Source organism: Chiloscyllium plagiosum, unplaced genomic scaffold, assembly GCF_037043375.1.
Source record: "Chiloscyllium plagiosum isolate Xiang-an unplaced genomic scaffold, Cpla_swu_hap1 HiC_scaffold_21, whole genome shotgun sequence".
NCBI lineage: Eukaryota > Metazoa > Chordata > Chondrichthyes > Orectolobiformes > Hemiscylliidae > Chiloscyllium > Chiloscyllium plagiosum.
Window position 1 is genome coordinate 38,590,090 of NW_028270159.1, and position 15,945 is coordinate 38,606,034.

A 15,945-nucleotide genomic window follows, 5' to 3' on the forward strand; every position below is an offset into this window, starting at 1 on the left:
GTGAATCCGACTTTGAGTTACAAGGAACAGGCAGGATCTAGCCAGGACAGACGAAAATGATAGGATGTGTGTCAGTTCCCCAGAAGTCATGCAGACGTTCAACTGCAGAAGACTCAGATGATAATTCTGACAGATGGCATAAAGACAGAGGCTGATGGGCCCAAACTGTGAAGTGATTGGCATATTGGCAGGCCTGCCTACTGCCACAGTCAGAGAGCAGAGCGGACTCTGATTCCACTTTGTTACATGTACAAGATGATGCTCACTCTTTCCAGTGTGGAAGTGTCAGCAGATTCTGAAAATTGCTGAGGGACCACCTCAGAGGAGTAACATCATATTCATGGAGCACCAAACTTCTGTCTCACTTGAGTTAACAGCAGCTGTTGACCAGTGTTCTGTTGCCAGCCAGCCACCAAAGATTACTGTCATCCATATTACTTGAACTGGACCTTGTATATTTGGAGATATTTGAGAATATCCTTCAAAGCCTTTGGAGGTATTCTCTTCTGAAAGTCAGCAGCCTTCTGCCTGTCATGTGATAACCACTGGGGCAGCTTTGCTTACAAACACTAGGACAGGGAAAGGAAATCAAATGTCAAACAATCAGGGATTGAACAAGAGTGGTTGCTGACTTTCATTTAAAATATTGGGTATTTTGTTAAGTCAGTATATGTGCCCTTCATGACTGAACTGCATTTACTCCCTGCTCCACCTCCACCCAAAGTCAGCAATCCCAGTAACAGCCCAAATATTATTTCTATACATCTCTCAAACTTTCTTGAACACTGTTTCTTTTGTCACAGATATTACTTTCTCTAGAACAGATATCTTGCCTTATCATTTGTAAAGCATGCCATCAGAACTGAAGCTAAAGCTGAAAGCTAAAGCATATAAAAGACAAAAAAAGATTAGTTGCAAGTGTGCAATCCACTCTCCTGCCTATTGTCATTATAGTACTAACTGTAATATTCAACATTTTTATGTATTTATACAGTGCCAATCAGTTAAAAATTCTCAATATTGAATAATGTTACAGAATAATGGGGACATTTCTGATTTTCCAAGAAAATTAACTTGCAGCTCTGATTTATATGCAATTTAAATACCATCATTAAAATGATAGTCTCATTACCCAAAATAACATGCCATACTTGGACTCATCTCTATGATCTTTGCCAGGCAGTGGGAACGTCTGAGGATCTCCTTAAGACCATAAGGCATAGGAATAGAAGCAAACTGTCTGGCACATCAAGTCTGCTTTGCTATTGAATGACAAATCCACTCTCCTGCCTTTTCCCCATAATCAATTATTCTATAACTGATTAAAACTCTGTATCTCTGCCTTGAATGTACTCAAGGACCCAGCCTCTACTTTGGAAAATAATTCAACAAATTGACGACACTCTGAGAAAAGCAATTCCTCCTCAATTTGGTCCTAACTGGATGATCTCTGATTCTGAGGTTATGCCCGCTTGAACTATGTACTCGTCCACAAGAAGATAAAAAAACCTCTCTGCATGTATCATGTCAAGCTCTCTCAGAATGTTTAAAGCAAGGAAAACAATCACATTTGGAAGACTTGGTATCATATATAATACTGCCAGGAAAATTTTATTTCAGACATGGTCCAAGCAGAGCATAGAGTTGGATATCTTGGAGAAAATGCAGAACAGCTTCTAAATCAGGGGCTGAAAGTATTAAAACATATAAACATTCAAACAAGAAGGCAGAAGTGGGTACTGCAGATGCGGGAATTCAAAGTCTAGATTAGAGTGGTGCTGGAAAAGCACAGCAGTTCAGGCAGCATCTGAGGAGCAGGAAAATAGATGTTTTGGGCAAAAGCCCTTCATCAGGAATGCACCATTCAACTAAGAGCAGATCTGATGAGTTTACAGTTCAGTAAGGTGTGAAGAACCAATGAACATCTTGGTTCATTGAAGAGTTAAAAGTCTTTCACACATACTTTAACCTCAGGACTCATATAATCCTTGAAAGAGCATGATTTAATTGAAGAAGCAGCAACAAATCTAACTTTGCAACAGTATAATAGTACATAGAACTCATGTAATATAGTCAGCAGTGCAAGGGATTGTTCATGCAACAGGTTGGATATAACTTGAGGAGGTGCTCACTCTTACTAACTGAATCTATAAGGAATGTGAAACCTAAGAGCAGAACTAGACCATTTAATAAGATCATGATAGTGATCTCAACACCATTTTCCTGCCTGTTCTCCCACTCATATTTGTTGATTCACTAAAACAAAAGCAGAAACTCTGCTTTCTCTTTGCAGATGCTGCTCGACCTGCTGAGTTTCTCAGCAATTTCTATTTTTGATTTCAGCATCCACAGTTCTTTATTTCATCTCTTGACACATTGTCTATCAAAACAAAATGTCTGACCCAGTCTTGACCAAATTCAAAGACTCAGCCTCCTTCATATTTTGGGGAAGAAAATTCCACAAATTAATGATACTCAGAAAACAATCCTTCTCATCTCCAAAATGAAAGAGCCACCATATCAAGTTCCCTTAGGATCTGATATTATTCAATAAGATCACATCTCAATTTTCTAAATTACAATGAGGATTGACCCAACTTGCTCAACATTTTGTCAAGAGATTCACTCTATCTGTGGAATTCACATCCCCAGAGTTTGGTGGATGCTGAGACATTGAGTATATTTAAAGAGACGATAGGCAGATTTTTAATTTATAATGTGTTAAAAGGTTATGGAGAGTGCATAAAAAGGTGGAGTTCAGGCCAAAATGAGATCAGGCATGATTGCATCAAATGGCGGAGCAGGCTCGAGGGACTGAATTGGCTACTCCTGCTCCTTTTTTTAATGCTCTTCATCAAAGTCATGAGTGCTGTGATTTTTTTTTTCTGAGCTGCTCCCAATGTAACTAAACCTTTTACTACTTACCTTCAGTCATCTCCAGATGGCCCTGAGCAGCAAGTGTGCCATTGAGACCTTCTACTACTGATGGACACAATAGAGACTGAAGTGCAGTTTTAGACACTGGGAGTTTACTAAATTGATTAATTTCTTTTGTTTTAGGGTGTAACTCTGATTCGTTGAACTTCTCCAAAAGGGACATTTAGATTTCAGTTCAACGACACATTCCACTTGTCACAAAGCTGGTTTATTTTCTTTAAAAACCTGTTCCTTTTCTCAAGATACTATGCACTTGATTTTTTTCAGAGGGGTAATAAACTGCTCTTGGTGCCGATTAATCCGGTTTGGTACAGAGATTAAAGGGTATTGAGAGGCCTTTTTGTTTATATGTAAACAGATGAGACTTCAGGCCAAAGTGGTTTTGTTTTAGAAGTTACCTATATAATGAAAGGGGAGTGGTCAGCTCTCTAGCTGAGCATTGTAGTTCAGTCCAGAACTAGTTGGGAGTTCAACAGTAAGTTGTGTAGAAACAAACTCTCTCTCTCTCTCTGCCCTTCTAACTTCAACCTGTAAGCATCTCTTCCATTTATTTATACTGGTTTCTAAGGGGGTTTGCTTATTGGAACTGTTGTGCGTATTTGGAACAGCATAATTAAGTCTAGTTTAGATAGACTGGGTTCTATAGGTGTTCTTTACCTGTTCTTTGTGTTTCATTGTGTAATTTTGTGAATAAACTTTTGTCAGTTTTAAAACTTGGTAGTCAGCCTCGCTCACTTAATCCTGGTAATTTTCATTGTACACTTACCAAAACAAATTGAAAATTTATGGTCTGGGCTGTCTGCTTAATAACATTTTGAGTGATCTGGCCTAGTCCATAAAATGCTGTTTCTTTATGCCTGTATTTAGAAGGGCTTACACCAATCACTGTGTCATGCATTGTTGCCAAGCACCATCACTCCAAATAAATGTGACATAATCTTATCTTAAAATACATCAGATTTTCTGTAGTATCCCTCATGGCTAGAGAGCCCATTTGCTCTATTTGGCAGTTACCATTGGCTTCTCCTTTAAGAGACTTGTATTAAATAAGCAAATCCCAACTGCTGAGATGAAGATAAATTGTTGTCACTTAAAAGACAATTGTAAGTGCTTGTGAATTTCATGATACAGATCAATGAAAGCTTCTTTTTGGATAAGACTGTTGCATTTTATCATGAAAAGAAAACAATGTAAAGTATGAAACTTAGATTATGCTGGACATTTACTGGATGTGAGAATTTTACAGATACATATATTTTTCCAACCATTCAATAACGAGAAAACCACAAATGTTAACAGACAAAGAAATTTTTAAACACAATTGTTACAGGTACTGCATTAGAATCTAAGACTGAATATTTTTACCTGATTTACTGTCAAAGCCTAAACATTTTGCAGTACAATAGCATACTCCAAATGCTAATGCAATTTTGTTTTTTGTTATTTTAATAGAGGTTCTAACCCATTACAAATAACCTTTTAAATTTATATTTACTTTTAAAAAGGTAGTGCCTCAGTTTAGTTATTGGAAAATAAATTTAATATCCATGGCTTCTACTTTTAATTGCAGAGTGCAATCTCAGGTCACAAAAAATAATAGATAGGTAGGAGGAAGTTATAAGACAGTAATACAATTGAACAGCGACTGTGATATCAAGAGGAAAGCCCTGGCAGCTCAGTTTATGTAACAAATGGAATGAGATTTTGTGCTACAGCACTGTAAAGCTGTTTTTCAATATCAAGGCTAATGCAACTGAAACCCCAACTTGCAGCAAATTTCAGCTCATTGTGATTTCCACCGCTATAATTTAATTTCATCCCCTGTATAAAACAGAATTCTCAAATGATACAGCACACAATATAAAATGCATCAAATCTCTTTGTATGTCCTTTGCCTCTCAACTGCCAGTGGCATTTAAGATCTTCTTTGTAATTCTGTTCCCAACTAGATTAGGTTTAGTATTGTATTTTCATCTGTTTGAATGCAGATCCATTCTTCAAGAGTCTTTTGATTTTGAGAATTTTCCTTTTGTGTTTGATATGCGTATATCATTTATATGTCTTGTGCTGTTCCAAACTTATTTCTATGTTTTCCTTGCCTGCTGATTTAGTTTTATTCATAATTTTCCTCAATTCCACATCCACTGATGATAGCTTATGCTTTGGAAACTTATACTTAAATTAACTCCACTCTGCAAACAGTTTTTCAGTAGCATTAACTTAATCACAATTCACTAAGTGACATTTGAAAATAATTTATAAGAACATGGACGCAATTTTAAAGTTTGCAATTTGAAGTGCACATTTAAAAGATGTCAGAGCAATAGCTTAAGGTAAAGTGCACAAATTTCATGCATCCACATTTTGCTCAATTCTTGCAGTTTATGCTAATTTTAGTCCCCTTTATTGTCTCGCTAAGCCAAGATTTGTCAAGTTCGGCATTTTTAAAAACTGTTTTTTGGGCTGAACAGAAGAGAATGTTCTCTTGGGCACAACTGTTGTGTACCTATGGATGAAAATGGATAATCTTGGATAAATGGGCTTCAGATTGGTTCCATCGGTCAGCGCAACATCAAGGGCCAAAAGGGCCTGTACTGTGCTGTAATGTTATGTGTTCTATCTGTGTTCTAACAGTTTCATTTCATTTATTCATGGGATGTATGTATGGTGGCTAAGTATGCTGGCTGTTGAAAAGATGATGGTGAGCTGTCTTCTTGAACCCACTGCAGTCCAATTGTTGTAGATTGACAATGCTGTTAGTGAGGGAGCTCCAGATTATTGACTGAGATACACTGAAGGACTGTCATTATATTTCCAGGTCAAGATGGCGAGTGGCTTGGAGGATAACTTGCAGGTGGTGATGTACCCATGTACTTGCTGCTCTTGTCCTTCTCGACAGTCAGAGTTGTGGGTTTGTAAGGTGCTATTTAAGAAGCCTTGGTGAATTGCTGTAGTGCATCTTGTAGATAATGCACACTTTTGCCACTGAGCATCGGTAGTGGAGGGAATGGATGCTTGTGGATGTTATGCCAGTCAATCGGGTTACTTTGTCTTGGATGCTGTCAAGGCTCTTGAATGTTATTGGAGCTGCATTTATCCAGGTAAATGACCATTATGCTCTTCATATGCAGCTTGTAAATAGTGGACAGGTTTTTGTCAGTCAAGAAATGAGTTGTTCACTGAAAGACCACTAACCTCTGACTTGCTCTGCTAGCCACAGTATTTTTATGAATGAATGAACGATTTTTATTGTCACATATATTTGACAGTGAGAAAAACAGTAAAAAACAGTGAAAAATGTTTCCACTGTTGCCACAATCAGTGCCATTTTGAATAGTTTGAAGAATAAGAAAAAAAATCTAGAAATACATGGCCTAAAGAGAGACCATTAGTCATAAGCCAGCCCATCATCAATGACACTTGTGCTGCTATCCTTCCTCCAGCTGCCTCAACACCATCTACATCGGACTCAACTAACATTGATGTTGCCACTCTTCAGGCACTATCCTTCTCCGCTGGGCTGACTCTATGCCTCGCTACTGCATGCGCCAGACATGCCAATGTCAGAGTCGTATTTCTCACCAATGGGCCCATCTGGATGTCACCGTGATGTTCTTCCACCATCGCTGGACCCAACCAATGATTGCCGATCCTCAAGCGCCATCTTTTGCTGCTGAGCTTACCTTGCCAATGTGGCCTCCACTGACGTAGCAGCCACCAAGGTCAATGCCAAGCCCCTGCTCACCCCGACAAAATAAGCAGGGGCGTAATCACCACCACATGAGGTCCACACTGGGCCCACTTACCGCTGTCATCAGGTCCGATTCAGTTTCTGGTAAATGGTAACCCCCAAGATACTGATAGTTGTGTACTCAGCTAAAATAATGTATTTGGTTTTTAAGAATGAATTGTTCAATTCTCTTTTGTTAGAGATATGTGGTATGGGTGTGGCATCAAAGTACTTTCCACTTGACAGCCCAGGTATGGGTATTGCCCAGGTCTTGGTGCGTTTGCATATGGATTGCTTCATTATCTGAGGAGTTGCGAAAGGTGCAGAAAATTGTATAATGGTTAGAAGAGGTAAGGTATTTGATGAAACAGCTGAAGCTGATTCAGCAAGTAGACTACCCTGAGAAATTCCTTCAGGGATGTCCTGCTGCTCAGATGATTGCCCGCCAACAATCAAACATTGTGGTTAGTATTATTCCAACTTGCAGACAAGGTACACCCTGATTCTTATTGACTAGTTTTCTAGGCTCCTTGATACCAGAGTCAAAAGTGATCTTGATGTCAAGAGCAATCATTGCCACTTTACTTTGGAGCTTAGGTCTATTGTCCATATTTGGACTAAGGCTATAATAAGGTCAAGAGCTGAATGGTCCTAGGAACCAACAAACTGAGTGTCAATGAGAAGAATATTGCTAAGCGAATGCTGCTTGATATTGCTGTTGATGAGAGCCTCCATCACTTTACTGATGACAGAGGATAGACTGATAGAGCGGTAAATTGACTGGATTGGATTTGTCCTGTTTGAAATGTACAGGACACACTTGGAAGGTTTTCCATCAATGTTGGATTGATGCCAGTGTTGCAGCTGTGCTGGAACAGCTTGGCTAGATGCATGGAAACTTCTGAAACATAGGTCTTCACTACTACTACTGCAATGTTTGCAGAGCCCACAGTCTTTTCATCATCCAATGCCTCCAACCATTTCTTGATATCACGTGGAGTGAATTGAATTGGTTGAAGACTGGTGTCTTTATTGTTAGGAACCTCTGAGGAAATTGAGATGGATCATCCACTCTGCACTTGTGAGGGACATTTCTTGTAAATTCATTACCCTTAACATTTGTACAGATGTGCTGGTCCCCATCATTCAGGATGCAGAGGTTTGTGGAGTATTCTCCACCTCCAATCATGATTGGATATGGCAGGGCTGAAGAACTTAGATCTGATCTGTTTAGTGGATAAGTTCATGAATAGGAACGGTTTGGAGGGATATGGGCCAAGCACAGGCAGGTGGGACTAGTTTAGTTTGGGAATGTGGTCAGAGTGTACTGGTTGGACTGAAGGGTCTGTTTCCATGCTGTATAACCCTATGACTCTAAAAATCTCTCTAGCACTTCCTGCTTATGCTATTTAGAATACAAGTAGGCCTGTTTTGTAGCTTCATGATATTGACAACTCAGTTTTAGCAATCTGCTGCTCCTGGCATGCCTTCTGCTCTCTTCATTGAAGCAGGGTTGACCCCAGATTGATAATCATGGTAGAATTGAGGACGTGCTGGGTAATGAGGTTGCAGATTGTGTTGGAGTAAAATTCTGATGGATTCCAGTCTTGAGTTGCTAGATCTGTTTGAGTATCTATCATTAAAAAGAAGCACTGATTCATCAGCAGCTGTGGGAGAGGGAACACATATGTGTGGCTATCAGCAAGAGGTTGTGTTGCCCAATTTGATCTGATGCCATGACACTTCATGGGGAAAGATGAGATTCATGGGGTCTGTGATCAATGTTGTGGACTCCCAGGCTAACTCCCTCCTTACTGTGCATCATAGTGCTGCCATTTCTGCTGGCTGTGTAACAATGGGGGAGACATAATATACACAGAGATAGCGGTGCTGTTTTGTGTGCCTACATTGGCTGTAAGGTATGATTTCAGGCTGTTAATTAACTACTCTGTGAGACCGCTCTCCCAAATATGTTACTAATCCCCAGATATTAGTAAGGAAGACTTTGTAAGATTGACAGGATCAGGTTTGCTGTTGTTATTGCCAGTGCCTGGATAAAAAGAGTTAAAAAGAATCAACCATCCAATTTTAAAAGATTTTGTGTTTGTCATTGTTACCATGTCCAATGGTCTATTATCATTGAGATATATTCATTTTTGGTGTTGAAGTAACACATGCAATGTTGTATTGCACTCCATCGTTCTCCTCATCAAGGCTACCCTTTTCCTTCAAGAGTAACAGAAACAGAAATGCTAGGATAATATACACTCCAAATAATGCCATGCTGAAAGGGTCAGATTCAAACTACTGGCTGCATTGAATAGCTTTGCAATGTTAAAGTTGGGGAGTGATCTGATAAAGTTGTTAAAAATGATGAATTAATTTGATAGGAAATTATTCCTCTTTAAGTGACTCTGTGGGCAAATCCAGAACAAAGACCATAAGACCATAAGACATAGGAGTGGAAGTAAGGCCATTCAGCCCATCGGGTCCACTCCGCCATTCAATCATGGCTTATAGGCATTTCAACTCCACTTACCCGCATTCTCCTCGTAGCCCTTAATTCCTTGTGACATCAAGAATTTATCAATCTCTGCCTTGAAGACATTTAGCGCTCCGCCTCCACTGCACTCTGTGGCAATGAATTCCACAGGCCCATCACTCTCTGGCTGAAGAAATGTCTCCGCATTTCTGTTCTGAATTTACCCCCTCTAATTCTAAGGCTGTGTCCACGGGTCCTAGTCTCCTCGCCTAACGGAAACAATTTCCTTGCGTCCACCCTTTCCAAGCCATGTATTATCTTGTAAGTTTCTATTAGATCTCCCCTTAATCTTCTAAACTCCAGTGAATACAATCCCAGGATCCTCAGCCGTTCCTCGTATGTTGGACCTACCATTCCAGGGATCATCCGTGTGAATCTCCACTGGACACACTCCAGTGCCAGTATGTCCTTCCTGAGGTGTGGGGACCAAAACTGGACACAGTACTCCAAATGGGGACTAACCAGAGATTTATAAAGTCTCAGTAGCACAACAGTGCTTTTATATTCCAACCCTCTTGAGATAATTGACAACATTGCATTCGCTTTCTTAATCACGGACTCAACCTGCATGTTTACCTTTAGAGAATCCTCGACTAGCACTCCCAGATCCTTTTGTACTTTGGCTTTATGAATTTTCTCACTGTTTAGAAAGTAGTCCATGCTTGTATTCTTTTTTCCAAAGTGCAAGACCTCGCATTTGCTCACATTGAATTCCATCAGCCATTTCCTGGACCACTCTCCCAAACTGTCTAGATCCTTCTGCAGCCTCCTCACTTCCTCAGTACTACCTGCCTGTCCACCTAACTTTGTATCATCGGCAAACTTCGCTAGAATGCCCCCAGTCCCTTCATCCAGATCATTAATATATAACGTGAACAGCTGCGGCCCCAACACTGAACCCTGCGGGACACCGCTTGTCACCGGCTGCCATTCCGAAAAAGAACCTTTATACCAACTCCCTGCCTTCTGTCAGACAGCCAATCCTCAATTCATACCAGTAGCTCACCTTGAACACCATGGGCCCTCACCTTGCTCAGCAGCATCCCGTGTGGCACCTTATCAAAGGCCTTTTGGAAGTCTATATAGAGCATATCCACTGGGTTTCCCTGGTCTAACCTACTTGTCACCTCTTCAAAGAGTTCCAACAGGTTTGTCAGGCACGACCTCCCCTTACTAAATCCATGTTGACTTGTTCTAATCTGACCCTGCTCTTCCAAGAATTTAGAAACCTCATCCTTAATGATGGATTCTAGAATTTTACCAACAACCGAGGTTAGGCTAATTGGCCTATAATTTTCCATCTTTTGTCTTGATCCTTTCTTGAACAAGGGGGTTACAACAGCGATCTTCCAAACATCCGAGACTTTCCCTGACTCCAGTGACTTTTGAAAGATCTCAACCAACGCCTCCGCTATTTCCTCAGCCACCTCCCTCAGAACTCTAAGATGTAGCCCATCGAGGCCTGGAGATTTATCAATTTTAAGACCTTTCAGCTTTTCTAGCACTTTCTCTTTTGTAATGGCAACCATACTCAACTCAGCCCCCTGACTCCCTTTAATTGTTGGGATATTACTCATGTCTTCCACTGTGAAAACTGATGCAAAGTACTTATTAAGTTCTCCAGCTATTTCCTTATCGCCCATCACTAGGCTTCCAGCATCAGTTTGAAGTGGCCCAATGTCTACTTTTGCCTGTCATTTGTTTCTTATGTATTGAAAGAAACTTTTACTATCATTTCTAATATTTCTGGCTAGCCTACCTTCATATTTGATCCTCTCTTTGTTATCCTCTGTTTGTCTTTGTAGCCTTCCCAATCTTCTGATTTCCCAGTGCTCTTGGCCACTTTATAGGGTCACTCTTTTTCTTTAATACATTTCCTGACTTCCTTTGTCAGCCATGGCTGTCTCATCCCTCCCCGGAATAATCTTTCTTTTCTTGGGGATGAACCTCTGTAAGTGTACTCCATTATACCCACAAACACCTGCCATTTTTGCTCTACTGTCTTCCCCGCAAGGCTCTGCTTCCAGTCTATTTTCGTCAGTTCCTCTCTCATGCCCTCATAATTACCTTTATTTAACTGTAACACCATTACATCCGATTTTGCCTTCTCTCTTTCAAACTGCAGACTGAACTCTACCATATTATGATCGCTGCTTCCTAAGTTTTCCCTTACTTTAAGATTTTTTATGAAGTCTGGTTCATTACATAGCACTAGGTCCAGAATAGCCTGCTCCCTTGTGGGCTCCATGACAAGCTGTTCCAAAAAGCCATCCTGTAAGCATTCCATGAATTCCCTTTCTTTGGATCCACTGGCAACATTATTTACCCAGTCGACCTGCATATTGAACTCTCCCATGATCACCGTGACCTTGCCTTTCTGAAATGCCTTTTCTATTTCCCGGTCCATGTTGCACCTCTGGTCCTGACCACTGTTAGGAGGTCTGTACATAACTCCCATTATGGTTTTATTGCCTTTGTCATTCCTCAATTCCACCCACACAGACTCCACATCATCCAACGCTATGTCATTCAGTGCCATAGATTTAATTTTGTTCTTAACTAACAAGGCACCCCGCCCCCTCTGCCCGCCTGCCTGTCTTTTCGATAAGTTGTGAATCCTTGGATGTTTAACTGCCAGTCCTGACCCCCCTGTAACCACGTCTCTGTGATGCCTACCACATCATAATCATTCACGATGATCTGTGCCATTAGTTCATCTGCTTTGTTACGCATGCTACGAGCATTCAGGTAAAGTGCCTTAATGCTAACTTTCTTATCGTTAGAGGTATTGGAAGTCATAAGATGTCCTAAGTTATCCTTCTTTTTGCTGCATTCCCTGAAGGCCAATCACCTTAAGGCCAATCACCTGAAGACCTGAGGCAGACTGTTCATAAAAAATAAGAGCAGGAGTAAGTGATTCAACCGCTTGAATCTGCTCCACAATTTGATATGATCATGGCTGATCTCATCTCGACCTCAACTCCATTTTCCTGCTCACTCGCCATATTCCTTGAATCCATGAAAATCCAGCTAGTTCCTCCATAAGTTTACTTAATCTACCAGCATCCACCCACACTCTGGGGGAGTAAATTCCACAGATTCACAATCCTTTTGCGAGAAGTAATTTCTCCTCAACACTGTTTAAATCTGCTACCCCTTATCCTCAAACGAAAACTTCTCATTCTAGATTGGTCCATATGAGGAAACATCCTCTCTGTGTTGAATTTATCAATTCACTTTAACATCTTATACCTCAATTAGATCTCCTCTGATTTTTCTCAAGTGCCAGTTTCAGGGATGATGTCTTCAACCGAAAAGAATTGGAAATATCGTCAACTTACTCCCTCACCAAGATCTGACGAAGCTAGCTCAATTGAACACTTCAAAACTGAAGTTGATAACTTTTTTTGTTAGGTCAGAGTATGGAATGATAAACCAAGTGATGGGATTAATATGGTATTATCAAAACTGGGGCTTGTGTGGTACAGTGGTGGTGTCCACATCTCTGAGCTAAGGTGCCCAGTTTCAAGATCGTCTGCTTCAAAATATGGAAAAACATCTCCAAACATGTTGATTTGAAAATATCTATCATCATCTAAATTAAATGTGATGGAGTTGAAAAATGCAAAAGGATGGAATTGCTAACTCTAATTCCTATCTTTGTCTGTAACATTTTAACTAATCGTTGTAGATTTTATCGATTTTGATGGATTACCAGTTAGTGTTTCATGTTCCCCGGAGTGGAGGGAGGACAGGGTCAGATTGAAAAACTGACTACTTGTTAGCTGCTTGCATTTGTCTCTTAGTTCTCCATAGCATGGCAGCTGAGGGATTTATTTTCTACACAGTACCTTCATAACATCTTCAGAAATTGGAAGTCGGGAAAGATCAACTCAAGTAAAAATTGTTATCCCTAGAGTAATGAGAGTTTTTGCTTTATCTTTTTATTTAATTCTACACCTAGAATATTCAAAGCTATGGAAAGAGCTAATTGTAATGTTGGGTTCACAACTTTGTTTAAGATGTTATGCATCTCTTGTTCAGGAATGACATTTATCATTTCAATTGCTTGATACTTTTCAATTTCATCAAGATTCACGTTCCTCTTCGATTTCAATCTATTTATTTTACAGATTGGTGAATTAATTTCTCATTATATTGGCCAAACCAAAAGAATTAAATATGCAGTGCCTCCCACATATTCAGCAAAAACATTTTTGGTGTTAGTGTTGATAATAAGTCTAGTCGGTTCTTTATGTTGTTACCACATGCTGCTAAATCTTGATAAAGACAAAGAGGACTTTATAGTTCACTTTCCAGAAACCTTCTCCAACGTTCTGATCAACACATTATCTAAAGGTGAAACCGAAGTTGACAAGTGATGTAGGGCAGAATCTTTCCATTCCTGAAGGACATGGGCTCCAGCGAGAAATCTGGGAGAATGAAGTGAGAAGTTCAATGTGGCCTTTCTTGATGGTCATACGTCAAGATGGTTTCTTGCTAACTGTCACCTTCCTTAACACTGTCTTGTCTCGTTACTATGCCAGTAGTTGTTCTATCATTCACAGGTGGACAAGCATATGGACGTACATGGAATAGTGTGGGTTAGATGGGCTTCAGATTGGTATGACAGGTCGGCGCAACATCGAGGACCAAAGGGCCTGTGCTGCGCTGTAATGTTCTTTGTTCTATGTTCTATGTAGGTGGAAACTAGATGATCATCAACAGCAAGCAGCACCCTGGAGTGAGGTGGTTTGAGGAACAATGTACTACCACATCTGGCATTTCCACCTCATATGCCTGGGGCTTTGAAGGTGCAGATAATGTAGACGGATGCAGACTTGGAAAGGTTTGGTGGTTAAGTGTGACCTTGTTGACAGGGAGGGCGAATTGGAAGGGGATGGTCATGATTTGGGGTTCACCTAGGTAAAGAGACAGCCTGGAAATCATTGCCTGAAGAATAGCTTCTGTTGTCTTCCATCATCCTGTTAACAACAAATGCCCTATAGGAATAAAAATGACTGTGACCACAACTGGAGCAGGCAGGACAAGTGTTTCGATCTGTGTGGAAGGGGTCTGCAGTTTTGAGTGACGTGAGGCCCTTCAAAGAGCAACACCAGTAGGTACGCACTTGTACAATGAAGGTGAGAGAGTTGTGAGCACTGCATTCCTTGTGACTCTTAGGCCTTAGCTTACAGTGAGTAGGCAACTCTTTGCTGAAACCCTCCTGACTAGTTAATACCGGATAATGACTGATTGCCAATAACGATGTCTTTGCACTTGGGAAGACGAGGTACGGTCACCAAAGCGACAATCACCTGCGATGTACCCACTGCCTGGGTCACAGTGAGCAGCTGCCTGGTCACTTCACACCTTGGTCCATGGAACACAATGTAGGGATAAGGAAAGGTGGCTTCAGTATCTGCAATGCTGACGCAGAGCCTTGCACACCAGATGGTGGTAAAAAGTGAACATTTATTTTCAAAAGTGAGAACCTATTTACAATGGCAGGCCACCTGTGCCACCAGTGTGCCCCCAGAAGGTCTGATTCCACTCCCTCCCATTACATCTCAGTGCAGACTCAGGTTCTGCAGCTTGGATGGGGCAGATCCTGTTCTGCAATGGAGACAATGACTTTGGAGGTTCGTTTGGCTGACTCTGGGGCAGTTGTGACCAAAGGGCCTCAATATTTTGAGTATGTCCTGCCCAGGGGAAAGTGCAGCCTCCTCAGCTTGAGCTCCCCTGCCCCAGGGCTGATGGTGGCAGGGAGGCTGCAGGTGCTCAGAGTGACCACCTCAGGAGTGTGCTGACAGGAGACCACTGAGAGGGGTGGGGGTTTGCTGGTGTGTGACTCCCGCTCCTGCTTTGGGTCTATTGGCACCCACGGAAAGAGACCCTTCGGTCCAACTCGTCCATGCTGACCAGATATCCTAATCTAATCTCGTCCCATTTGCCAGCACTTGGTCCATATCCTTCTAAACCTTTCCTATTCATATACCCATCCAGATACCTTTTAAATGTTGTAATTGTACCAGCCTCCACCATTTCCTCTGGCAGTTCGTTCCATGTTCGCACCCCCCTCTGCGTGAAAAGTTGCCATTAGGTCCCTTTTACATCATTCCCTTCTCACCCTAAACCTACACCCTCTAGTTAGTGACATAATGCCCAGCATGGGCGGCACGGTGGCACAGTGGTTAGCACTGCTGCCTCACAGCACCAGAGACCCGGGTTCCATTCCCGACTCAGGCGATTGACTGTGTGGAGTTTGCACATTCTCCCCGTGTCTGCGTGTCCGGTTTCCTCCCACAGTCCAAAGATGTGCAAGTTAGGTGAATTGACCATGCTAAATTGCCAGTAGTGTTAGGTAAAGGGGTAAATGAAGGGGAATGGGTGGGTTGTGCTTTGGTGGGTCGGCGTGGACTTGTTGGGCCGAAGGGCCTGTTTCCACACTGTAAGTAATCTAATCTAATCATGATTATCAAGGTTAGATCTCATGGAATGCAGGGAGAACTAGCCATTTGAATACAGAACTGGCTCAAAGGTAGAAGACAGAGGGAAATGGTGGAGAGTTGTTTTTCAGACTGGAGGCCTGTGACCACTGGAATGCCACAAGGATCGGTGCTGGGCCTTTACTTTTTGTCATTTACATAAATGATTTGGATGCGAACATAAGAGGTACAGTTAGTAAGTTGCAGATGACACCAAAGTTGGAAGTGTAGTGGACAGCGAAGAGGAA